Genomic DNA, 27,664 nt, shown 5'->3' on the forward strand with positions numbered 1-27,664 from the left:
CCTCTCCGGGGACCTGTATTTTTCATCGCCTCCTACATCTCTGCCTTATTTATTTATTTATTTCCCAAGCAGGTAATCCTGTTGTGGCTCGTAACTGATGCTTATGAATAAATGGAAATACTAAAACTCAGAAATCCCATTGAGGAAACCATAACATAGAAGACCAATTGACGGAGAGACAATTTTAAAGAAATACAAATAAAAAAGAAAATGAAAGGAAACATTTTAAAGAAAAAATAGTTTGAAGGAAAAATCTCACACTTGGGTGAAGATTAAGGGTTGTGAATGTCTTTTCTCAGGGATGGGTGATGTTTAGGGCAGATGAGGGGTCCAGGAAGGAGTAGGAATTTAGGGATGATGAATTATTTTAGGGATCAGGCTTGGGTGGAGTTTAGGGTATGAGGGACTATTAGGGTTCACAATGGAGTTTAAGGGTGGTGAGAGTCTTTAGGGTTCAGAGATGGGTTGCATGTAAGGGTGTTGAGGTTTCCTAGGTAATACAGACGGGTGAAGTTTAGGGCTGGTGAATAGTTTTAAGGTTCAGTGATGGGTAGAGTTTTGGGGTGTGAAGGTTTTTAGTGTTCAAGAATGTGTGGAGTTTAGGGTGGTGTAGGTTTTTAAGTGTTCAGGGATAGGTGGAGTTTATCTGTAGAAAGGGTTTTTAGGGTTCCGGGATGGGGGAGTTTAGGGGCAGTGAGGAATTTTAGGGTTGAGGGTGAGTGGACTTTAGAGATGGTGCTGGGTTTGAAGGGATCACAGATGGGTAAGGTTTAGACATACAAAAGGTTTTTATGGTTCAGATTAGATTTGGGGTTCTCTAGTTGGCAGAGGTAGGTACCTTTGACCAGATGGGGACCCTTGCATCTTGTCAGGGTAAGGGGGTAAACTCCTAAAATAACCCTTACTCATCCCCTTGCTAGCTTGACACGAGCAAGCTGGCTTATCTCAGAGGCAGTGTGTAAAGCATTTGTGAACACATAACGTAACCCAGTGACAACACTACAGATGGACACCACACAAGTTGTTGCATAAAAATAAGTATTTTTATATAGACTTAACACAAGACCACAAACAACAAAAATCCACAATACAGTACTTTAAAAATTGTAGAAATAGCTTAGTTCTCTTTAGATGTTAACTGTGACACTTTAAGTTCAATGTAACTTGGGATGCCTAACTCTATATAATGAAAGTGTTGTAGGGAAGGTGATGCGTCGCTTCCTTACACGCAAGAATGGTGATGCGTCGGGTCTCTACTGCTGCGTAGGGGAAGCGTTAGTTCTTCTGCGCACGGGGACGTGATGCGTCGGTTTCTTACTGTGCTTCCGTGGCGATGCTACCAGCAGCGGCGTGATGCGATGAAGATCCGGTGGAATGAAACAAAATGGCATCTTCTTCTCGATGCGACAACGATGCGTGCATGCCCGACGGCATTCTTCTGAGCCGCCACAGGCCCTGCAACATGTTTCTCCAGTGATGTGACGGCATCTGCTGCAACGGCGATACTCTTCTCCGGTAATGCGAGGCGCTTCGAGTGATGCGATGGCAGCAGCGGCGGCACGCTTCTCCGGTGATGCAACGGCATCTGCTGCGACGGCGACACTCTTCTCCGGTAATGCGACGACAACAACTCTGGTGGCGACACGCTTCTTCATCTTGAGTCACGCTCCTAGCAACACGCAGTCTCTCAGAAGGCCCAGCTCAACAGCAGGCACTTCAATTCACACAAGGGAAGGCAGGGGAGCTGGTTGGTGAAGTCTGTTATCCCCGAGACTTCAGAAGGAGGCAAGCTCTATCTCAAGCCCTTGGAGATCCTTTATAAGTTGATTTGAAAGTAGCACAAAGCCCTTTCTCCTTTCTTCAGCAGTCAGGCAACCACTGTAGGCCAATCCCCCAAACAGCACTCAGCTACAGGATAGTCTCCTCCTCAGTTTCTCTGGTTCCTCTCCTCAGCAAAGATTCTTCTTGTTTCCCAAAAGTGATCTAAACTTCTTGGGTCTGGATCCCAATATTTATACTAGCATATCCTTTGTCCTCTGAAGGAAGAGGGTCCTGTACCCAGTCCAAACCAGTTCTGTGTAGTCCTGGAGCACTTTGTGACAAGACTCCTTCTTTCCTTTGACTGTAGGCCAGGGACATCACACCGCAAGAGGTGGAGCCAGTATTGTGGAAGGCAGGCACAGCCGTATTCAGGTCCCAGGTGCAACTCCTCCCACGCATCTACATGCAGATAGCTCTATTCAGTCCTGTGCTGACTCACCCTGTCTCCTTAAATCCCCCAGCCCCTGTCACTTAAACTCCAGACAAGGAATAACCAACTTAGCAGTGGCAGGCTTGGGTAGTTAGGCAAGAAAATACCCACTTTCTAAAGTGGTATTTTCAAAGACAGAATGTTAAACCAACTTCACTAAAAGAGATACTAAACTAAAATTTCTACCTAGTTCCCTGAGATAGTTAGGATTATAAGGTGTTATAATCAAACTGCCCATTCTGGCCTATGGGGAACAGGTAGCCTTGTAATAGTGAAAAACGAAAATGGCTGTAATTCATCATTTGGACAGGCCATACACATCAGGACATGTCCTACCTTTTACCTACAATGCACCCTGCCCTTGGGCCTACCATAGGGCGTGACTAATATGCCTTTTTCAGGGAAGAGTGTGGTTTAGGGGATCAAATATGGGTGGTGTTTAGTTGTGGTGAGGTATTTTCAGAGTTCAGGGAAGGGTGGGGTTTAGGAAGGGTTTTTGGGGTTTCGGGATCAGTGGAGTTTGGCGTAATAGATGGGTGTAGTTTATGTTTGGAGAGACATTTTTATGGGGGTGAGATGGGTAGTGTTTAGCAGTGGTGAGAGTTTAGTGAATTAAAACATCCACGGAAATCATTCAACAATGTAAAATATATAAATCTAAAACAATGTTCCCTGACACAAAGCCCTGAAATAAATACTTTCTGAAAGCAAGACGTGCAAGCATTCCATTTGCATCTCAAAAAACAAGAATGCAGAAGCCAATTAAAAAATGGTTTCTATGAAATGGTAAATACCATTTACCCAATAAACTGTTTGGATGAAATGGCTTCTCAGTAATGGTATTCCATTAAATCGATTTTCTATGAAATCACACTGATAACTCCTGAGATTACTGGGACATAGAATGAACTTCCATTCATCTCAGGAATGAGTTCCACTTTGTACTGCCAGGCAAGGTATGCTGGGTGTTCTAACGTTGCTTCTTGGCACCCCAATTCTCTTTCTATTGGGTACATCCTATGATGGCTCTCTGAGTGCCAACTGATCCATCCTTACTGGCAGTAAAGGTGGTGAATTGCCTCACATCAGCGTGGTACAAGCAATTGTATGGTTCTAAATTGTCTTCAGGCTGAGAGAATGAGTATCAACAAGGGGCAATACTGATAGATCTGGTTGAAAGTAGCCATAGCCTACTACGTTTCTTATAGTGATAGATTTATTAGTTTCAGTGAAGCACCGGATGACACAAAGGGAGTACTCAGGTAGTGGTCCATGTTATTCTCAGGCAAGTAATGAACCAGCAAAAGAATATACAGGGTTCTTAATCACCTTACTTTTCTGGTTATGCCAAGTCCAACCACATGATTCCATACAATTTACCAGGACTTGTACTGAGGAGCCGCAGAGACCAGACAGTGGCAAATTTGGTGAGCGCCTTTGTTGATCAACAGGCAAGATCTCTGTGAAAAGCAGGCTCCGAAATTCACTGTTTTTTTCATAACATTTGGATCAAATTCTTTATTCTTCAGCATGTCAGCATTTATAATATAGCTGGGATTATTTTTCTGGCAAGACATAACCCATAAGAATGCCTTTTTTACCATTAAACATCTGTTTGGAGGTTTTTATCTAGCAATATCTACCTAAAAAATCTGAAAATAGATGGAATGCCAGCATGAATCCAATCACATGTACAGAAAATCCATACAAAACGTAGACAAGAAACCCTTGAGGATGCATATCAAAATATTTGTTGGTAATATCTGAACAAATTGGCGAACCAATAGAACATTGCGAACAGAAAGAACAATAATTTATGTTTACTGTCACAAACGTAATTCAAAAACTGACATCTGCTCTGACATTTTCAATGCTTTCACGCGTTGCATAGTAAATGTTGTATCCACACGCTTCAGAATAAGCTTTGTAGCACAGTTCTGTTTCTATTTCAAAGCTTGCTTTGAATTATGACTGGAGCATACATATTTTCGAAATTTATGTGCAAGTTTGTTACATGAGGAGTGTCTACAGCCTACTAACAAGTTCTATAAAGGAGAAATGAGGTAAACGAAACCAGGCTGCAGAAAGAATTGTACAATATACCTGTCACTGTGTTCGTCTAATACATTATTTACTGTGTGGAGTTTTGCAATATGCAGCAAAAGTTGCTGAACTGCAGAAATTGAATGATCTCTCTGATCGATCTGAACCTGACCCTCGTTCTAGTAGCCTCGTTTAGGTCATGGGCAGGCAATGGGTTGGTCACGAGTCCATTGAAGGTGGGCAGTAATGTTTCTGTTTCCCGCTCATCCCAGTGTTATGCACTCTGACCAGCAGTAAACACGGGTGGCCCTACCCATCGCAGAAGGGGTTAAATATGCATATTCCTTTATACATGTTTCTATGTAGGCAGGAACTTGTTTAAAATTATGAATTTGCTAGCCTCTCAGATTATAAATTCTCATATATGATTTCTAGAGAGCAGCATTTGCTGACATATCTCCAACGATATTTGTATGTACACAGATGTATACATACGACAGGCCATTTTTGCACTGGTATGTTTCAGTTGGTGTGGCCCTTGAATATCGATTCAACAATATTGATGGGACAGAATGTCGAGGACATCTAAGTACCTATGCAGTACATACATTTTCAAGGTACGTAGATGAAGAGTTAGGAATAGTACATATATTATTCCCTTTATATGCACTTGCCTTTCATTATTCTATTCTCGATATTAGTGTGTCACGATATTCTTGATGCTGATGAGCAGCAGTACAAATGTTTCAGTTATACCAATACTAGATGTAAGAGTAAGCCAATGTCAGTATTATCTTTTTGGTCACAAGGAGGCATAGGAGCTGATCTAAAGTTTGGAGGGTGCCCGGCCTGTAAGCCAGGTTGGAGGAGAGCACTCATTGGATGCTGAATTTGTTAGTATAATACACCTTTGCTAAGGATAAGCCCTGCTACTTCCGCATATGTCACCTACGCCCTGAGAATTTGAAGATTAACACAATTATGTGAGTTTTTCAACCAGTGCTAAGTAGTGTTAATTGGTTCACAGTATCATTCCGTACACCAGTCACTGAAATTTACATAAGATGCTAGAAAAATATATTTGTTGCTCTCCTTTCTATAGTGCAAAATCAAGAGCCAATTTAGTTAACTATATCAGGTCCACGATTTGGAAGCCTAACGGTCTTGTAACTAAAAAACTGGTACTGCAAGATTTGATATTACGGCTGCACTGCAGACAATATGTTCTGCCTTTTATATGGCTTTATCTTTAGGAAGATTGTGGGATGCAAAACAAAAATGTTTTTTCCATATGAACTTCACAGTCAAAAACTACACAAGAATGTAAAACCGAGGTATAGAATAAATAAAAATAGAAAGCAGTCATATCCAGAAATCTCTGGCAGACAATAGTCTAAAATATAAAAATGTAAAAGTCAAATCTCATAAACTGATCAAATCAATAATACAATAAGTGAATTTTCTAAACACAGTGATGATTTGTAAAACTCAAAAAAAATGATGCATTAAGAAAATAACAAATAGAAATAATATAATCAAAATGTGTCAGATTTGATAAACTGTAAATCATTTTAGTATTAGAGGTTTTAAAAACCATGTGAATAATTTGACACAGATCTGAAATGCTGATGAGTATCATGTTGCGACGAGTGTGAGAGGTATCTGAGACATTCCTTATATGGCAACACATTGATGACTCAATGTATGAATAACATGAGCCCATGGCAGGCCTTCTCTCAGCGGTGCCACCTGTTCCCAAAGCATCTTGTGCTTTACCGCACACAAAGTTACATACATAAGTGCATTCAAAATTAAATTAATTAACATACTAACAATCTGAAAAAGCAGAAATACAACATGCATTTGTTAATAGTGGAACACAGTGTACTGCTATTTTTTATTTTGTGCTCCTTTATTGAGGGTTCTGAACATTCCATGACACTTCAGTGTACTGAAGAATGTGGAGGAGTGAAAAGCATAGGAATTCAATATAGATGGTGCCTACGACTATTGTGAGGGATTCACCAATGAAACTATGGAGTAGTAAAGTTATAAATGCTGAGTCTTTGAGCTTGTAACTTTACTACTCCTAAATTACCTTTGTGAATCACGTGTACTGTGCATAACCAGAGGTGGAAAGGAGCGTTTGCAGAGAATTTGGGAACTGCAATCTGCCTGTTCTAGGTGTATCAGTAAGCTCTGTAAGAAAGATCCTTAGTAGAGACAAGATGTACACTGAAATCATTTATGTTTAGGATGGTGGATAGCCATCTAGTGTTTGGAAGCCAGCCTTAGTCATATGGTCAGCTGGTTAAGCTGAAAAGCATTGGAGTATTCAGTTGAAGGGCTGTCAATTGTTTTCCTGTGAGGTGTAATGTGTACTGTTTGTGAGTAGATGGGGGGGCCGAGGGGTTTCATAGGATGGCTTTGTAGTGATGAGGTGGATCTGTATAAGTGTCGTGCACAAAAACTCGAAACTATGACAAACGCAAGGGGCATATTTACAAGCCCCTATTGCCCATAGAAACGTCACTTTTAACGATGTTCCTGTGGTGATAGGGGCTTCCCCTTATTTACTAGGCGGCAATAAGCCACTAAATGTGTCTTATCGCTGCCTTGTAAATAAGGCACCCTTTCATGCTATACATAGCACGAAAGGGGTGGGCAATGGATGGTGCAGTGGGCGTTCTACCACAACATCCATTGGGGCTTATTTACAAGGGAATGGTGGAGGGTGAAGTTAAGCACAAAATGCTAACACCACGCTTCACCATTCCGAAAATGCAGGGATGAGCCTCACAGCATTTACAAAGTTTTGGCACATCCCTGCATTTTCCCTAGCACTGGTGCTAAATTAAGCTACCTAGCGGCAACACACCTGCGTTGAGGGAATGATTATTTATGTGTAAGAAGGTGTCCCTTTCTACACATCAACAATTACCAATGGTGATTTGGAACTTCTATGTGTGCTGCATTGTGCAGCACACAGTGAAACAGCAAAATGCCATGAATGATTATTTATGTGCAGGAAGGTGACCTTTCTTGCACATAAACAATCATGAAAAAAAATGCGCTTTGCAACTTCTCTGTGTGCTGCACAATCATTCCCTCAACTCAGGCACCCTTGCATTATGGCATAAGGGTGCCTGCATTGGCACTAGGCAGCTTAATTTAGCGCCCGCTAGGGAAAATGGAGGGATGTGTTGTATGCTTGTAAATACAGCTCATGCCTGCGTTTTCAAAATGGTGGAGTGTGGCATTATCATTTTGTGCTTAACGCCACACTCCGCTGTTTCCTTGTAAATATGCCCCAACATTTTTTGGTTTTATCCAAGTTATAGTGGTACCATAAAAATGGCGATTCGTATTGTCATTTCAGCAAAATCCAAGGAATTGTGAAGTGCTATAAAGAGAGTTACATCATCAGAATAGTCGCCACACCTGCTCTTGTCTCACTACCCCTTAACTTTATGCTAGTTATGACTTACTCTAAACGCTGGTGGGTGTAAAAATTAACATTAATGCAAATGATGGTTCCCACATCTTATTTTTTGGTGTATTGTGAAACATGAAGATAATAACTATTTTTGGTACACAATATTTACCATTTCTATAAATGTTGCATCTTGTCCATGGTATTCCTTCAACTTTCAATATTCACTCCCACTTGAACACATCAGAAATCTTCTCTCTACTAAAGGTAGGGAGAAAACTGATTATCATGCACTTGTTTCCATAAATGTGGCACACTAGTTGTGTTCAGGAAGATTCAAGTAGTCTGTTCCAGCGCTTTAACTAAAGTGGCTTGGAGTTGTGCACTCCTCTATGAAAGATGGTTCAGTGACTAAATATTGAGGGACATAATATAGAATAGAATCCCCAAAATATCGACTACAAAAATATCGAAGTACAGAATATAGAATCCCTATCTACAAACAGGTAAGTACTAAAATGTCGAATCCAAAATATAGAATGCTGAAATATAGTTAACTAAAATATCTAATTTTTAAAATGTATTAAAAATAATATAACAGTAACTAAATATTAAAAACAATTAAATAAAACATACTGAAAATAATGTAAAAAAGCTTAAAATGTAAAAATAATTAATGTAATATAAAGAAAAGTAGAGATTTTGTTGGATAGTGAGAGTGTAAAAATTACTATTCCCACTCCAGTGAGTGCAAGAATAGGTAAAGCGTTGGATAGCTTAGGGGTAACAATTACCATTCCCACTCCAGTGAGTGCAACAGTAGGGAAAACGTTGGATAGTGTAGGGGTAAAAATGACTATTCCCACTCCAAAGAGTGCAAAAGTAGGGAAAGTGTTGGATAGCGGGAGCGTAAAAATTACTATTCTCACTCCAGTGATTGCACCAGTCGGGAAAGCATTAGATAGCATAGGGGTAAAAATTACTATCCAGATTCCAGTGAGTGCAACAGTAGGGAAAGCGTTAGATAGTGTAGGGGTAAAAATTACTATTCCCACTCCAGTGAGTTCAGCAGTAGGGACAACGTTGGATAGTGTGGGGTAAAAATTACTATTCCCACTCCAAAGAGTGCAACGGTAGGGAAAGCGTTGGATAGCGGGAGGGTAAAAATAACTATTCCCACTCCAGTGAGTGCAACAGTAGGGAAAGCGTTGGATAGCAGGAGGGTAAAAATTACTATTCCCTCTCCAGTGAGTGCAACAGTAGGGAAAGCGTTGGATAGCGTAGGGGTAAAACTTACTATTCCCACTCCAGTGAGTGCAACAGTAGGGAAAACGTTGGATAGCGTAGGGATAAAAATTACTATTCCCACTCCAAAGAGTCCAACAGTAGGAAAAGCGTTGGATAGCAGGAGAGTACAAATTACTATTCGTACTCCAGAGAGTGCAACAGTAGGGAAAGCTTTGGATAGCGGGAGGGTAAAAATTACTATTCACACTCCTGAGAGTGCAACAGTAGGGAAACTAATGATTTAATAATAAAAGAAGACTAAATTAATTATCAATATATATACCAATTAATAAAAATTAATTACTAATTAATAATGATCAATTAATTATCAATACATATAAATAAAAATAAATATTTACTTTATTACAATTAAATTACTTCCCACCCTATTCCCCTATAAACCCACAACCCGCTCCAAATAATAAATAATACAATTAACATAAGTATCAATTATTCAATTAATAAAAATCAATTACCAATTAATAAAAAATATGTACAAATTAATACAAATTATTTACCAATTATTAATTAATTAGCAAGCAATTAATTATCAATACATATTAATAAAAGTCAATATTAACTGTATTACAATTAAATTACTTACCACCCTATTCCCCTATAAACCCACAACCCAATCCAAATAAATAATACAATTAACATAATTATCAATTAATCAATTAATAAAAAATAATTACATATTAATAAAAATAATTACCAATTAATAATTAATTATCAATCAATTAATTATCAATACATATGAATAAAAATTAATATGTAATTTACTATAATTAAATTACTTCCCACCCTATTTCCCTATAAACCCCCAACCCGCTACGGAATTAAATTACGCAAAAATTAAATTACATAACATTCATTACTTAAAATTAAACATACATTACAAAATTAATACATAATTTGAAAACACACACTACCATACATAACACTAAAAAAAATCGATATTATGGAAATCGATATTTAAAATTCGATATTATGGAAATCGATATTTCCTACCCCAAATTCGATATTCTGACTAACTATATTTTGGTAATTCAATATTTTGTCCTATCTATATTTTGGAGTCAATATTCTGTCCTGTCTATATTTTGGATTCTATAATTTGGTTGTTCACCGTGAAAGATAACTTTCCTGCTTTTGTCTCCAAATAGAACTGAATAAATGTTATTCTTGGCAATGAGTAATTTTTTGGGGGAGGTCGTAGTGGCACAAATGTTTAAGTTGATCTGTTGGTGAGTTTGTCAGGATTCAAACACCTGACGTGAGGTAGGACTGGCGAGGGTTTTTGCCCATGTTTACTATGGAACTCTAGAACCCCCCCCAAATACTGCATCACATTTCATTCCAGATTTGGTTTTCAGACTATCACAGTCATTCATTCTGGTCCATGTAGATCTCTTCTTTCTTAACCCTTGACTAGATCGTATCCTGGAGGCAGATTTATGTTTGTCATGATGGTTCCTGATCCCTACAGATTCAATGATGCATACATATATGATTTCTGGCCTTCCAACTGTCTCAGTTCTGATTCAAACATCTTTCCTAGTTTGAGCATTTCACTTCTTATGCCTTCTGGCTCCTCTAGGTACCTTCCTCTCCAAGTCCCATTGCAGCCTTCCCTCTAAAGGTGGAGCTCTCATCCCCAGCACCTGCCAATTTACTTGCCCCGTGTCTCTTGCTGCTCCTGTGCTCATCTCCTGAGCTCTCAACTACATCTAACCTCTGAGCTGACCGCTCATCATTCTTGCAACCTGCTGAGACTAGTGGAGAGCCTGTGTGAACCTTGCTGCTCAACATTTATTTCATTTGGTTAGAAGGCCCTGGACATATACTGTATATCATGTAACGTGAACAGCAACAGTAAAATGTGTAGCTACGATTAAAAAAGCATTCAAAATTACAAAGGTGTTAACCTAAGAAAAATGCCAAGTCAATAAAAGACGATTTAAAACAACAGCTGGATCTTTATGACTCGTAACATGGTAAAATTAATAGTAAACATCATAAGTAACAATGATGTAAGGAAAGTAACCATAGAACATCTGAAACAAGATAAAGCCTGGATCCTTTCCTTTACATCATTACAGATGATCATAGCACAAAATACACTCAAATTCTCTAACTTAAAGCTTATTCCAAATTCAAAGATCTGGGCAAATCTAGAAAAATCTAGAAAACTCAATAGGCCTGTTCTTTCCAAATGTTCTCTGAAATAACTGAATCCTTTGCCACTAGATATAAAGCATCTCCCTCTTTGCTTGAAGCCAAACACCTTCTGTGTCATTTACTCCTTGGCCTTTAAATTTACTTTCAATGTTAATTAAAGTATGAAATTTCAAAGTAAGGGATTTCGAAAAACTATCTTTATAATAGTTGCAAAAAACACCTTAAGTGGATAGTTCAGACATAATTGCCCTTCTCAGATTCGTAAAAATGTGAGTACTCCTTTCTTATGCCTAAAGCAGCTCCACTTGTAGGACTGTTACTTCTTCCTCTCTGTTTACCTTTTCATTGATTTCTCATTTCCTATATTGATGCTATTGCTTCTCTGTCTCAGTTTCTGGTATGTGAACCTGTAGTTTATTTTGCCCTAATTAAATTTTTGTGCAACCTCTTGCTCTGCATTCCAGAGTTCTTGTTAAATTTGCATTCCACCAGTCCCTGGGCTTCTATTGGATCTATATAACCTATATTAGCAATTTTAACAAGGTTCTTGCTAATATGCCCCAAAGTTGGATGTGCAGGACATCTAACCTGGGCTTCCATTAGAATTCTATAACGCATATTAGCAAGCCCATTATCGCCTTTTTAGCGGCAGTTTCCTGCCGCTAAAACGGAGATAATTTTAACGAGGTTCTTGCTAATATGCCCCTTTGTTTTCAATGCTGCTTCAATACATTTTTGTTTCTCTTTCCCCCTCACCATCACAGCGCCTTCCTTCCCATTTTACAGGCACTATGACTGGCTACTAGCAGTCACACCCAATTTAATCTCTACAGTGTTGTGTACAACACTTGTGGGACACCCCCGCGCCGCACGGCCACCAGCTGCTGCGTGTGCCCCCAGCCGCCTCTGCCTCGCTGCTGCCTCGTTGCCGGCTCCCGCCGCTGCGAGTGGTTTTTTGTATTATTTTGACGGTGATTTGTGCTTGTCTGTGTTAACTTGTTTTTCCCAGCTTTTGCGTGCATTTGTGCCTGTTTTTCTACATTGTTTTCTCCTCCGTGTTGCCCTCCTTCCTTGTTGTCCGCCTACCGCCTTCCTCGACGCCCCCCGCCCTCCCTTCCCGCCACCGCCGCTTAGCCCCGCCCCTTTTTGCCTTCTGTAACCCTCCCCGCTCCCGCCTCCCAGCTGCTCCGCCCTCCCGCGCACTTGGCCTTAAATGGCGACCGTGCGACGCAGGTGAGTGTGACCCACTTGTGGGACACCCCCGCGCCGCACGGCCACCAGCTGCTGCGTGTGCCCCCAGCCGCCTCTGCCTCGCTGCTGCCTCGTTGCCGGCTCCCGCCGCTGCGAGTGGTTTTTTGTATTATTTTGACGGTGATTTGTGCTTGTCTGTGTTAACTTGTTTTTCCCAGCTTTTGCGTGCATTTGTGCCTGTTTTTCTACATTGTTTTCTCCTCCGTGTTGCCCTCCTTCCTTGTTGTCCGCCTACCGCCTTCCTCGACGCCCCCCGCCCTCCCTTCCCGCCACCGCCGCTTAGCCCCGCCCCTTTTTGCCTTCTGTAACCCTCCCCGCTCCCGCCTCCCAGCTGCTCCGCCCACCCGCGCACTTGGCCTTAAATGGCGACCGTGCGACGCAGGTGAGTGTGACCCACTTGTGGGACACCCCCGCGCCGCACGGCCACCAGCTGCTGCGTGTGCCCCCAGCCGCCTCTGCCTCGCTGCTGCCTCGTTGCCGGCTCCCGCCGCTGCGAGTGGTTTTTTGTATTATTTTGACGGGGATTTGTGCTTGTCTGTGTTAACTTGTTTTTCCCAGCTTTTGCGTGCATTTGTGCCTGTTTTTCTACATTGTTTTCTCCTCCGTGTTGCCCTCCTTCCTTGTTGTCCGCCTACCGCCTTCCTCGACGCCCCCCGCCCTCCCTTCCCGCCACCGCCGCTTAGCCCCGCCCCTTTTTGCCTTCTGTAACCCTCCCCGCTCCCGCCTCCCAGCTGCTCCGCCCACCCGCGCACTTCGCCTTAAATGGCGACCGTGCGAACGCGCAGCGGTCACGCGCAGCGGGCGCGCCGATTGTGCGCCGAAGGCGCGCCAAAGGTAAGCCCGTCTGCGCCCGTCCGCGACCGGACCGCGACCAGCGCCAGGACCCCTGGACCTCGACGATCCCGACCGACCCGCAGGACGTACTCCGCCGCTACCCTCATCGCACTCAACACCGGCCGACTTCCAGACTGCCACCAGGCCACTCCACGACGTACCCACGGACCTTTCAGCTGCCACGCCTGCAAGTTCACCTGCAGCCGGACCTGCCTCGCACCAGCACCCGCAAAGTCGAACACCAGCAGCACCCACCTCAAGTGCATCCTGCTCAACACCCGCTCCGTCCACAGACACGCCATCGAACTCTGGAGCCTCCTAGACGCCACAGCCCCTGACGTTGCCTTCCTCACGGAGACCTGGATGAACGCCTCTTCAGCTCCCGACATCGCCATCGCCATCCCGGAGGGCTACAAGATCGTCCGGAGGGACCGCAACGCCAACCAGATGGGAGGAGGCATCGCCATCATCCACAAGAGCACCATCCGTCTCACGACCAGCACCGACAACACTCCGACCAGCGCCGAACACCTGCATTTCCAGATCCACACCAACCCGAACACCACCCTCAGAGGCACCCTGATCTACCGACCCCCTGGACCACGCACGCAATTCAGCGAGGACATCGCCGACTTCGTCAGCCCGCATGCCCTCCCATCCGCCGACTACATCCTCCTGGGAGACCTCAACTTCCATCTGGAGAACAACAACGACCGCAACACCAGCACCCTGCTCGACAACCTCGCCAACCTGGGACTCAAGCAACTGGTGTCCACCCCCACCCACCTCGCCGGACACACACTCGACGCCGTCTTCTCATCCAGCAAAGACGTCACCTTCAGCCACACCACAGAGCTTCAATGGACGGACCACAGCTGCGTCCACTTCACCTTCAAGAGAACAACGACCCACCAACACCAGCAAAAGGCCGCCCGCAGAAGCTGGAACAAGATCACGGCAGACCAGCTCACCGCCTCTCTGGGCCAGCACCCTCCTGCCAGCTCAGCGAACCCCAGCCAGGCCGCCGACAACCTCACGAAGTGGATCAGCAACTGCGCCGACGAACTCGCCCCACTGAGGACCCCGCCTAGCAGACCCGGCAGCAAGAAGGCCCCATGGTTCACCGACGAACTCAAGAGCTCCAAGAAGAACTGCCGAGCCCTCGAGAAAGTCTGGAGAAGGGAACCGACACCAGACAACAGGACCTCCTTCAAACTTGCCACCCGGAAACACCACCAGCTGATCCGCGCCGCCAAGAAAACAGCATTCAAGGACCAGTTGGACAACAACGCACACAACTGCAAGGAACTCTTCAACATCGTGAAAGAGCTTTCCAACCCCAGCGCTGGTAACAACGACATCACCCCATCGCAAGACCTCTGCAACTCCCTCGCTTCATACTTCCACAACAAGATCGCGGACATACACAACAGCTTCAACAACCAACCCACGCACACCAGGACCGAACAACCACCCCCCACCACCACCCTCCATGCCTGGACCCCGATCAGCACCGAAGACACCATCCGCACGATGAACTCCATCCACTCCGGATCACCGACAGACCCCTGCCCTCACCACGTCTTCAACAAGGCCGACGCTGTCATCGCACCCCACCTGCGAGACATCATCAACACATCCTTCGACACCACCATCTTCCCGGAGAGCTGGAAACACGCCGAACTCAGCGCTCTACTCAAGAAACCAACAGCGGACCCCACCGACCTCAAGAATTACCGACCCATCTCGCTCCTCCCGTTTCCAGCCAAGGTCATCGAGAAGACCGTCAACAAGCAGATGGCCGCCTTCCTCGAGACGAACGGATCCCTCGACCCCTCACAGTCCGGCTTCCGGGCCAATCACAGCACCGAGACCGCCCTCATCGCCGCCACCGATGACATCCGAGCCCTGATGGACAAGGGAGAAACAGCGGCCCTCATCCTCCTAGACCTCTCCGCGGCTTTCGACACGGTCTGCCACCGCACCCTAGTACAGCGGCTCAACAACGCCGGAATCCAGGGGAAGGCACTGGAATGGATCATCTCCTTCCTCGACGGAAGAACACAGAGAGTTCGCCTACCACCGTACAAGTCAGAGGCCTCCGAAGTCATCTGCGGTGTCCCCCAAGGTTCATCTCTGAGCCCCACCCTCTTCAACGTCTACATGAGCCCCCTCGCGGCCATCGTACGCAAACACAACCTCAGCATAATCTCCTACGCCGACGATACCCAGCTGATCCTCTCCCTGACCAACGACCCCGCCGCCGCCAGAACCAACCTGCACGAAGGGATGAAAGAGGTAGCCGAGTGGATGACGACCAGCCGCCTGAAACTGAACTCGGACAAGACGGAGGTCCTCATCCTGGGCTCCTCGCCCTCCGCCTGGGACAACTCCTGGTGGCCCCCCGCCCTGGGCACCGCACCCAAACCGACAGACCATGCGCGCAACCTGGGCTTCATCCTGGACACCTCCCTCTCCATGACCAGGCAAGTCAACAGCGTCTCCTCGGCGTGCTTCAACATCCTACGCATGCTACGGAAGATCTTCTGGTGGATCCCCACCGAGACCAGGAAGACCGTCACCCAGGCCCTCGTCACCAGCCGACTGGACTACGGCAACGCCCTCTACGCCGGTACCACCGCCAAGCTCCAGAAGAGACTCCAGCGGATCCAGAACGCCTCAGCCAGACTCATCCTCGACATCCCACGAACCAGCCACATCTCCGGACACCTGAGAGACCTTCACTGGCTCCCCGTCAACAAAAGAATCACCTTCCGCCTCCTCACCCACGCACACAAAGCCCTACACGACCAAGGCCCGAGCTACCTCAACAGCCGAGTCAACTTCTACGCTCCCAATCGCCACCTCCGATCAGCCAACCACGCCCTCGCCGCCGTCCCCCGCATCCGAAGAGCGACTACAGGAGGAAGGTCCTTCTCCTACCTGGCCGCCAAGACCTGGAACTCCCTCCCGACCGACCTGCGCCTGACCCAAGACCACCTCTCCTTCAGGAAGAAGCTGAAGACCTGGCTGTTCGAGCAGTAGCGGCACCCCCCCCCCCCCCAGCGCCTTGAGACCCTACGGGTAGGTAGCGCGCTTTACAAGTGGCAATGATTGATTGATTGATTCAAAGCCATGCATGATTTATTCCCCGTAAGGCAGAATCATTATCTAGTCACTCTCCCTTAAATGCGCTGCAAGTTGCTCACCTCCACTTTCTTCATGTAAATGCAAAATGTCACTGTCCCCTAGTTAGTTGTACTCACTCTATCTACTCAGCCCTCATGACTGGAATGCACTACCTCTGGAGTAAGGGCTAAACCCTCGCGGATTACTTGCATATGCATAAGAGATCAAGAGATCCAAAAAAAGACACGTTTGCACTTGACCATATTTCTAATATCTAATCCTATTAAGTACTAATTACATTATTATAGCTATCTCCTTAAATGTACCATCCATGGACCTGCTGTGCTGTCTGTTGTTTGCCCCTTTCCTCATCCACATACATTACAAGCCAACCTTTCATAACCATGGTTTCAGATTTATTTTTATAATTAACTGCTCGATCCTCATAAAAGAGCATTCCTTTTGAAAACGCTCATGCTCTTTTACTACAAAAGTAAATACACCAATAATTAAATACAATGTTGCCTATGATAAGATATCCAGTGTATAAGTTATCACACCAGATTTAGGTTGCATGAGGGCTGTTTGAAACTGTAGCTCTAGTTTTCATTGGCATAATAGAGTTAAAGATTCTGATAGGAGGCATGAAAGATCTTGATGTAAACCTAACAGGTATTTGGGACAGGTGTTTGTGTCCTTTACCATATGAACTGTTCTGCAACATTCAAAGTCAGCACCAACTAACAATATTAGGTTCCTTTGAAGAGCTTCACTGAAAACAAAATGTAACAAAATGAGACAATTATTACAGTGACATTTGAACTGCACTAAATTTTTAATAAAAAGCGATTACCTCCTTCAAAATTTATCAGTGATTTACTCCTAAATGAAAAGTGAACTGCAAAAATGTCAAGGACTATGTATCTCAAACAATGAAATTGGCCTTGCTCAAGGTGCACTCTCCTGAAAAGGTCTGTTCTGATTTGCGGCCATATCACAATCTGTGTTCATGTTTTTACACAGTGAAGGTGTCCATGTTGTGTAGCAGATTGCACTGTAAACCAAGGACATGTACTAACTTAACGAACAGGGTTCTGCTATACATGTGATACTGTTTATACACGCCAATTGTGAATAAAAAAGTAGATTTGTTCGCAAGTTTAACTTTGCTGTCTGAATTTACAGCCTGATTCATGTACGGGCCGTTTTGCGTGGCCCTAATAGCGAATCATAGCGACTCGCTATTGAGGAAACGCAAAACGGTATTCATGTAGGAATTGCTAAATAAATAGCGATTCCTACATGTTCTCTATTTGCGAGTAGAAAATTGCTACTCGCAAAAAAAGGAATAACTCCCCATGCATTCCTATGGGCCAAAAGGCCCATAGGAATGAATGGGGAGTATCCCTTATTTGCGAGTAGCAATTTACTACTCGCAAATAAGATAGCGATTTTAAGGGTGCCAGGGGTGTCCAAAGGACACCCTGTAGCACCCCTAAAATGCACATTTGAACAGGTGTTGCGCACACACATGTCCAAAGGACATGTGTGTGTGCAACATGCAACTTAGGAAAATGCTTTTAAAAGCATTTTTCTATGTTTTTGCTATTTACCGAGAGGTCTGACCTCTCGGTAAATAGCGGCCCAAATTTGCAAAATCGCAATTTTTGAAAGTGTCATGAATAGCATTTAAGGAATCTCTAGTAGAGATTCCTTAAATGCTAATCCTCGCATATTAGCTAATTCTTCATTAGCGATTTTTGCATTTGGGATTGTGAATCCCAAATGCCAAAATTGCACTCGCAAAAGGCAAGATTCTGAGAATCTTGCCCTTTGCGAGTGCAATTTAGCTTCATGAATCAGGCTGAATGTTCGAAACGTCTCTCTGAAAAGCTGGTATGTACATGAAGTGTGCAGACAGGAGGCCTTTGATATGTCATGTTTTTTTCATCACTGTCAAAGGGCTGTTCGCTGCAGAACTCACGTACCAAACAGCATGAGACTCAGAGTATACTGATCAATAGGTACTATATATGCTGAGCAGTACAGCACAACCTCCACAGATTTCTAATGAAGACAAATGTTTCCTAACTTGACCAGAGTTTAAGAATTTTATGATAGGTTTATCGAGATTTCACGAAGACAAAAGAGCTGTCATAAGTAGGTTAATGGAGGATGATGCAATAAGTTAGTGATCAGAATAAATGCATATTGTAATTCAGACCGGAACCAGACATTTCAAGAATAAAAGAAACATAATAGTAATCATTATAATAATAGTATCATATTCATCATATACCAATTATAAAGAAAGTCTCTGAGCGTAACAATAAGAGAAGTTACTTTCACTCCCCTCAAGGGTTTCATTTCATTCATCTCTGTGGGATGGAAGGCTGGATGTAAATGTTTTTTCCTGAACACGAGATGATGTTATACAAGAATGAACCTCTACATAGAAATGCTTTTTATAATGAAGTAAATGATTTTATAAAGTTTCACATGTTCCTGCAGAATGTTTATACTCAAACAAAGCGTGCTGTCACTAATGATTAGAATGTAGCCTTTTTAATGGGAAAATTATGCAATCATACATGTAGAATCAGAATTTAAACTTGATATTGACCCTTTCGACTAAGTTGTATTTTCTTTTCAGTAAATGTATGCTGCCAAATGTTTTCTTTCAGTTAAGAAATGTTTCAACGTTTACATTGCCTAATGTGTAGAAGATATTAGACTAGAAATATTAGAAATGTACAGGTATTCATGATAAAGTGACTCAGGATGAGAAGCTGAACCATACTCCACATTAGTCGATATAATACTACCATGGTTACTTGAAGGCCTATTGTACTCTCTATGATATGATGAGGATTGGTCCTGTTCTCAGGAAAACATTGAACGCTGTTTGGATGGAATAAGAAAGAAGATGTACCTGTTTCCGACTTTCATAAAATGTGTTGTTTATAGAAGAGCATGTTGCTAGAGTAAGTGTATGCTTTATTTACAGCCCTTAGTAGCTGTATATCTTGAAGACACGTAAGTGAAAGCTTTTCATTGTCCTCACATATCACTCGGTACAGTCGGGCACATTAATGCACCAAATCACAAGGTGAAACACTGATTATGGAACTGCATCATGTAGTTAGTGATAGATGAAGGCATATAATACGTGCTAAAACGCGGTATCCTTTGTTTTTAGATGAGCTCCGGGAAGAAGGGCACTTAGCCCGAAATGCATTGGAGCATTTATGCATAAACTTACATTTGTGAAATGATGATATAATTTGAAACTGAATGAAATTTAATTCAAGTACCAAATTAAACGGTTGAACAAGCAAAATCTCTGAATGGTGTAAATAATTTTGGACATAACTTTTGGAGTCCTTTATTTTGAACCAAAGGTGTGCCTATATCAAGGGATTCTTCCAACCACTGGAAGAACATTTCTGATTCATTATTTTCGACGTGAAAGACGGACACGCCACCTTGTGAGCACCCAAACCAAAAAACTGTTGCATAAACATTTGTTTTTACTTCATTTCTAGCCATAGGCAGTGCACCTTCTTACTTCATACTTTGCTAGAGTAAGTTACCTCATTATTGCCAACCCTTTTTGCTAGACAACTTGCTATACCAAGACCTAATGCCACATTGCTCTGAGACTCTAGTGAGTTGCTTGAACTTCCCTTGTGAGACGTTCTGCTTTGGTATTTTTGATTTATTGGGCTGAATTATTGCTGAAGTTTTGTGCTTACTATCACTCTCCAAATATAGAGCTCGTCGTGGGTTCTGACTGACTCCTACGCCATATTGTTAGAATAGAGATTCTTTCCCCTGAAGAGTAAACATGGAGCTGTATTTTCATGAGATGATGAGGAAGTAATGCTGTAGTTAGACTAAAAACATGTGACACCTAATGCTAAAATCCAAATGGTCCAATGATCTAAAGGAAATAGAAATATAATTTTGGAGGTGTTGAATGACAAGAAAAATGAAAATATGAAGCCAATGCCAAGAAAGAAGACACAAAGTGAGGATTGTTGTGGTGCAGCTTTGAATTGCAAAAGAAGGGCTCACTGATCCTAATGCATCAAAACCGGAGACTCACGGAACATGATGGACGGTTCATGGGCACCTAGTTAGTTGTCAAATGTACTGCTACTACCTACTTCCAGTTCCTTGTTTGGCCATTTATTCTGTCTCTGGTGATTGGGTTATATTCCTCGCTGAGATGGATTTAAATTTTTTTCTCACAGCCACTATCTTAATCCTCACCCTAAACAAAACAATATTTCCATTTCTTCAACCTGTCCACAAAACGTATTCTACAATACGATGGCTGGCCTAAGTAGAAGTAAGACAGACTGAAGGGCAAAAACTGGCGATTTTCAATGATGATCTGCCTAACTTAGGCAACACAAAGACTGACTAAGAATTCCTATCCTATACATGGATAGACACAATGTTACACATCACAATTTGTTCGAGGCATGGACCTAACACCAATCTCACTAATCAGGGCCTGTAACTTCAAAGAAAAAGGTCTGCCAGCACCCCTAAAAAACATGTATTACACCTTCCATAGAAACAGTATAATAAATTAATATCTGCTACTTAAATAGTACAGAATATTAATCTAGTTTACAACTCCTCCTCCCCTGAGGAGTAAACATGGAGCTGTATTTTCTATTGATCATATTCACTGTCAAAAGCTAGCATTGTTACATTACAAAGCTCCCATTAACCTTGGTAAAAGACAAGATTGACTGTTACTACGCTCCTCACTGATTGACTCTCTGGTCTCATTTATGGCTCGATACAGCGATCCTGATAACCTCATCTGGATAAGCGCTGATCATATCATCTTCATCACTCTGAGCCACTATCAGATCTTTATTGATTTCTGTCAACTCCCTACCCCTTCTTATCAGCCACTCATTTACAGTTTCCAAACTTTTCACATCTTTTATTTGTCTATGGCTTCTTCTAGGCATTCCTCTCCTTCATATCTCTTTAGCAAATCTGGTTGCAGCACTTTCAAAATCCAGTACCCTTCCAATATCTCCGAGTGTGCTGCTAAAAGCATCAAACATACTTATTCAAGAGCACCCATACATATTCATTGCTGATCAACATCAGTACTTGACAAATAAATAACTAAAAACTCACATTCTCATTTTCTCTCATAACCCCACTGAAACCCACTACATTCTACCTTGTTTACAATTATCCAGTAGGCACCGGTATCAGAATGTAGTGTCAGTGTAGAATTATGAGGACCAAAGGCATTTGTTACAGATGGAGCCAAATAAACAGTGCACAGCAGAGGAGGCTCTCCCACCAGATCCCCACTGACACAATGTTCTCCTACAGGTGACCAAGAAGCAACAACTAATCCCTGTTATTCACCACAACCCACTTTAAAAAAAGCACACATGGATACCCAGACCCCAGAGACCATTGTACTCCGCCAGATCGTGACCGAACCCACGCACTCAGCAGGACACACCCTTGACCCCCTCTTCACAACAGGTAACTCCATCACTTTCAGCCACACCACCGAACTCACATGGACTGACCATCGATGTGTCCACTTCACCCTCAGAACACCCACCATCCACAGACACCTGCACCTGCTCCCACGAAGAATCAGGACCAGAATCATCGACGACCAGCTAACCTCATCACTCAGCAACTCCACTCCAACCATCACGGAAAACAACGACCCAAACACCGCAGCCCGAACCCTGCACAGATGGATCTCCGACAGCGCCAACATCATAGCCCCCCTCAAGAAAAACAACAACACTCAGGCCAAGAAAGTCAGATGGTTTACCACCCAACTTCGAGAGTCCAGACGCACTTGCCGCTGCCTTGAAAAGGTGTGGAGGTACTTCAAATCCACAGAAGCCGCCACCAACGCCCACCACCAACTCATCAGAAAAACGAGGAAAAAAGCGATTGAAGACAAAATCTCCACTCACGCACACAAGAGCAAAGAACTCTTCAACATCATCAAGGAGTTTGCCCAACCCACCAGCGAGTCCACTGACATCCCTTCCTCACAAGACCTCTGCAACAAACTCAGCACCTTTTTCCACCACAAAATCAAGAGCAACTACGACAACTTCAATGAAGACAACCAACACACTGAACCCTCACCAACCACCACCGACATCCTGAGGCTAGCAATCGACAAGTGGAAAGCCCTCACCATCGTAGACACACTGAAGACGATGAAGTCAATCCACTCCGGGGCCCCCTCGGACCCCTGCCCCCACAACAGTTTCAACAGAGCCGCCGACACCATCGCACCCATACTCTGCCACACCATCAACCGCTCCCTGGCAACCACCAAGTTCCCCGACGACTGGAAACACGCCGAGGTCAACCCCCTCCTGAAGAAACCCTTGGCAGACCCCACAACCAAAAACAACAGACCCATCTCCCTGCTCCCGTTCCCAGAAAAAGTCAATGAGAAAGCCATCAACAGCCAACTCGCCACATTCATTGAAGAGTACAACCTCCTCGACTCCTCCCAATCTAGCTTCAGAAAAATCACAGTACACAAACCGCCCTCCTTGCTGCAACAGATGACATACGCACCCTAATGGACAAAGGAGAAACAGCAGCCTTCATCCTCGTCGACCTCTCAGCGGCGTTCGACACAGCCACTCACGCACCCTAATATGCAGACTCCACGACGCAGGGATCCAATACAAGGCCCTCAACTGGATCTGCTCCTTCCTCTCCGGCAGAATGGAGCGGGTCAAACTCCCCCTTCCTCTCTGACCCTACACCTACCACCTGCAGAGTCCCCCAGGGGTCTTTCCTCAGCCCTATACTTTTCAGCTTCTGCATGGCTCCGCTCGCCCGCATTATCAGAACCTACGGACCCAACATTGTGTCATACCCAGACGATACCCAACTCATCCTCTCCTTATCCAATGAACCGAATACCGCCAGATAGATTTTTTGAGAAGGCATGGAAGCCACTGCCAAATGGATGAAAAACATTTGCCTACAACTAAACATCATCAAAACAGAAATACTCATCATGGGCCCAAACACCTCCGCATTGAACGACATCTGGTGGCCCCCCGCACTCTGGATCCAGCCCACCCCCATGGACCATGCACGCAACCTGGGAATCATCCTGGACTCCGAGCTCAAAATGGACAGCCAGATCAACTCAGGCTCGTCCTCCTGCTTCCACACCCTCTGCCTCCTACGCAAGATCTTCAAATGTCAAATGGATCCCCCTCGTACACAGAAAGACCGTCACTCACGCCCTGGTCAGCAGTAGACTCAACTACGGCAACGCACTCTACGCTGGAATAAACAAAAACCTTACCCCAAGCTACAGAACATCCAGAACGCCGCTGCAAGACTGGTCCTCGACCTGCCAAGACACTGCCACATCTCCCAGCACCTACGCACACTCTACTGGCTCCCCACAGAATCTAGAGTCACCTTCAAGATGCTCACCCAAGCCTGCGAGGCCCTCCACAACACCGGACCAGCATACCTGAACAGCCGACTCAAATTCCACGCACCCCAGAGGACCCTGCAATCTGCCCAGCTCTCCTATGCTGTGGTCCCCCGCACCAGAAAGACCAGATCGGGAGGCTGCTCCTTCTTTCTTGTGGCCCGAGCCTGCAACGCCCTACCGTTCCACCTCTGACAGACAACATCGCTCCCCATCTTCGCAAGAAACCTCAAAACCTGGCTCTTCGACAGACCACACCCTTGATAGACTGGAGCCTGCTAACTACCCCCACCCCTCCCAGCGCCTTGAGACCCTTACAGGTGAGTAGTCATGCTTAACAAACGCCTGATTGATTGATTCAGACAAGACCTCAGACATTTTGGTCCAAAACCGGGAATCAGTCAACCTTAAATCTCACGTTTACAGTAATCAGTCGCAACTTCGTGTAACAGTCCACAACAAACACTACGTGAGGCCCCAAACATTCATCACAAGCTTAGTCTTGGCTACATCCATTACACTAATTTCCCATCCTGAGGAGACTCTGAAATTGAAACAGGCCAAAATGCATCAATATCTCACCTATTTAAGCAAAATGGACCTATTAGTACCGTTTCCTATTAGTACTGTCTTCCAATCCAGTTAAAACACTCGAGACAGGCCATAAAACTCAAAATGTTCTAGACCCTTGACACATGGCATTTATAGTGGAATGGAAAGATTTTCTTTTATTAAAAGATTTGCCTGGTGTTCTGCATAATTCTCTAAAAACTAAAATTGGAATCAGTGGACAGTGATACATGCGCCACACTTATGTATTTGAATGTATGATATATTGAATATTCTCGGTCTATTGTCACTCATTTTTATAATCACTGGTGGAGGTTCTTAACTTAATTGCTTTTTCTTGTATTTGGAACTATGAGTTTGTCATCAAATTTAATGGTGCAGTCAGATTTGTATAAATTATATTGGAAATGTAACTTTTAGAAAGTTACCTTTTCCATGACTGAGCTGCTGGAAGCCAAAAAGTATTAGCTTTCTAGCAACTGCATAGCTTGTAGTTGTTGTGAAAAAGGTTTGAAAACTGCTACTAGAGTAGAGACAATGGCCCAGGTGAGGGAAGGGATATTTTTCCTTTTGCAGCAGCACCAGTTAGGGTAGACTCTGGAATTGAATTAACTTCAAAGGGGCCTATCACTTTCACAAGCATCTTGGAAAGACCCAGCCTTTGTCCCCATAGCCCACATATCATCAAACTGTGTGGGAGAAAAGCTACTACCAGAACTGGTTTTCAGTGACCACAGAGGAGACGACTGCATATTACTCTAGCCACATCTCATGGAGGCCACACATGCTCTCCACAAGGGGAGAGATGTTCCCCATCTTAGATTTTAAGAGTAGGAGCACTGTGGAATAATTTGTATCATGGCAAACAGGAAATGCAGAAAAAGTGGGTATTGTTTCCCCTGAGATTTTTCCCTCATTGGTTAGTGAGTGCCCAGGAGTTACCCACACCCACTAGCTGGCCAGGCATAAATGTGGCACCACATGGCACCATATCTAGAGCACTTAATGGGCCTGTGGAAGAACAAAAGAAGACTGGACCTGCTGTCTGCGACCTGACAGGAGCCCTGAAGCACTAGGTCTGCTCTCACCTGTATCCAAGACAAAGAAGTAGACTCCAAGGGTTAGTTGGTCAACTTTCTGTGTGGCTACAGGGACACAACAAGTTACGAGAGGCTCTTTCCCGAAGTGCAGAGAACACCAGTAGCAACTGGACCTGGAATGGTTTCTGCTGTTAGCAACTGCCTGGTACCCTAAGTGTTTACAAGCGCCATCCCCTGAAGTCCCGCAGGCTTAGAACTATACTCATGTGGTTGTATGAGCACCAGAATAAAGTTTGGAAAATTTTGAAAACCTTTCCTCCAGATCTTCAGCAGGACCCATCAGATAAATTATCTTTTTGTCAGTTCCAAACCATAGGACTGGATTTCAGCTTGTTTCCCCTCAAAGAATATTGCCCCTCCATAAAAAACTAATGGGGGTGACTCTGATTTGGGACTTAAGACATTTTTTCAGCGAGACATCCCTAAATTCCTGATCTCCAGAGAAACCAACCATCTTCAGGCATCTAGCTCTTGGTTCCATGGCACCAGATACAATGTCTGGTGCACACGTTGGGGGGTGGGGGGGGGGGGGAGGGGGGGAATGTTGCTTCTAAAAAAGTGACAAAGTCACATTTTGTTTTGCAAAATGTCAGCTCTTTGCTTCAGAAAACTGAAAAAGTTATTTCCTTAAGTGGGGCTTAAGAACTATTGTGAAATTTCTTGACATTAACGCTTTCAACAGGACCAATCCACTTGGTGGATGTGACCTGGGCTCCATTGAGGTTGGAATCAAATCATGTTTAGGTCCCTGTCTACCTCTTTTATAGACTACTATTGGTGATTTTCATTTTTTGGAGCTATTTGTACTTACAAATGTAATACATCATATCTCAGGGTTCCCTTATTGGATTTCTGCTATTTTAGTGTTGTTTTGTTGATTATATTCTAGCATTTGTATTGCTTGTTGTTTTGACTTTATTACTGTCTTATTACAGTATAACCAGCCACGGCGAATGGAGAGAGTTGCGGTGGGGCAGGCAGTCGGGGCCGGGGAGGGGCAGGGTGGGGGGTGATAAACACCGGTATCTGGATGATTACAGGTAAGTAAACAATTAAATTAATAAAACGAATTTCGTTCCGTGCCCTGCATAGCAAAATGCAGGGCACGGAACATCCCTGAACATCTCTGAAATTAGCCATGGGATATATCGAAGTTTATTTGATCTCTTCTGGTTATTTTCCAATATGAAAAGCTGTAACCACCCCACAGTAATCGTATACCCTATAAAGCTAAGTGTCCAGTTAGCAGAAAAGAGATGTTTTTAGATATAACCTAAATATCAGAATAATTTATGGTTATTGAAGCTCATAAGAATTTGGAACCTCTTCAATGCGCAGCCCTAAGATTAAGGCTGAGTGCCGTATGTTGGATACTGTTTATAATTGGGAACCAGTAGAGTGTTTTTAGACTTCTGTGATGTATTCATATTTTTGAAAGCCCATCACTAAGTAAACTACCATGATCTAAATGCCTTGTAGCTTTTGTAGTTGTTTGCAGGCAGACTGATATATACCACATTTCCCATTATTCAACCAAGCCTGAACAAGCATCCCCACCAGCTCACTGCACTTTAGGAATGAAAGGCATGATTTTCTCAGGGATGAAACAACAGGTGGCCATTGTCAATGAAACAGTGGATAACTCAAATTAAAGTAGTAGGAAATGTAACTTAAGACATTTGTATATGGTATCAGTATGTAGACAGACACCTAGATGGTATCATGATAGGTCTATTTAACTGTTGGAAGATGGCCCTCTCTGAAGGGTCACCCCAAACATTTTGCCTTCCTGTTTTTTTTTGTGCTGATTTTTTTTTAATTAGCTTTAGGACGCTGAACACTTTACCACTGCTGACCAGCACAAAAGCGCATGTGCATCTTCCCTAAACATGGTAACATTGCTGTATACACAATGAGTATATTTAATTTACTTGTAAATCTTGTAAAGTGGTATGCCATACACACAGGGCATGTGAATTAAATGCTACTAGTGGACCTGCAGCACTAATTGTGCCACCAACACAAGTAGCCCTTTGAACATATCTCAGGCCTGCCACTGCAGAGCCTGTATGTTCAGTTTTACTGTTACTTAGCCA

The sequence above is a fragment of the Lissotriton helveticus genome, chromosome 1_1 (genome assembly GCF_964261635.1).
Source record: "Lissotriton helveticus chromosome 1_1, aLisHel1.1, whole genome shotgun sequence".
NCBI lineage: Eukaryota > Metazoa > Chordata > Amphibia > Caudata > Salamandridae > Lissotriton > Lissotriton helveticus.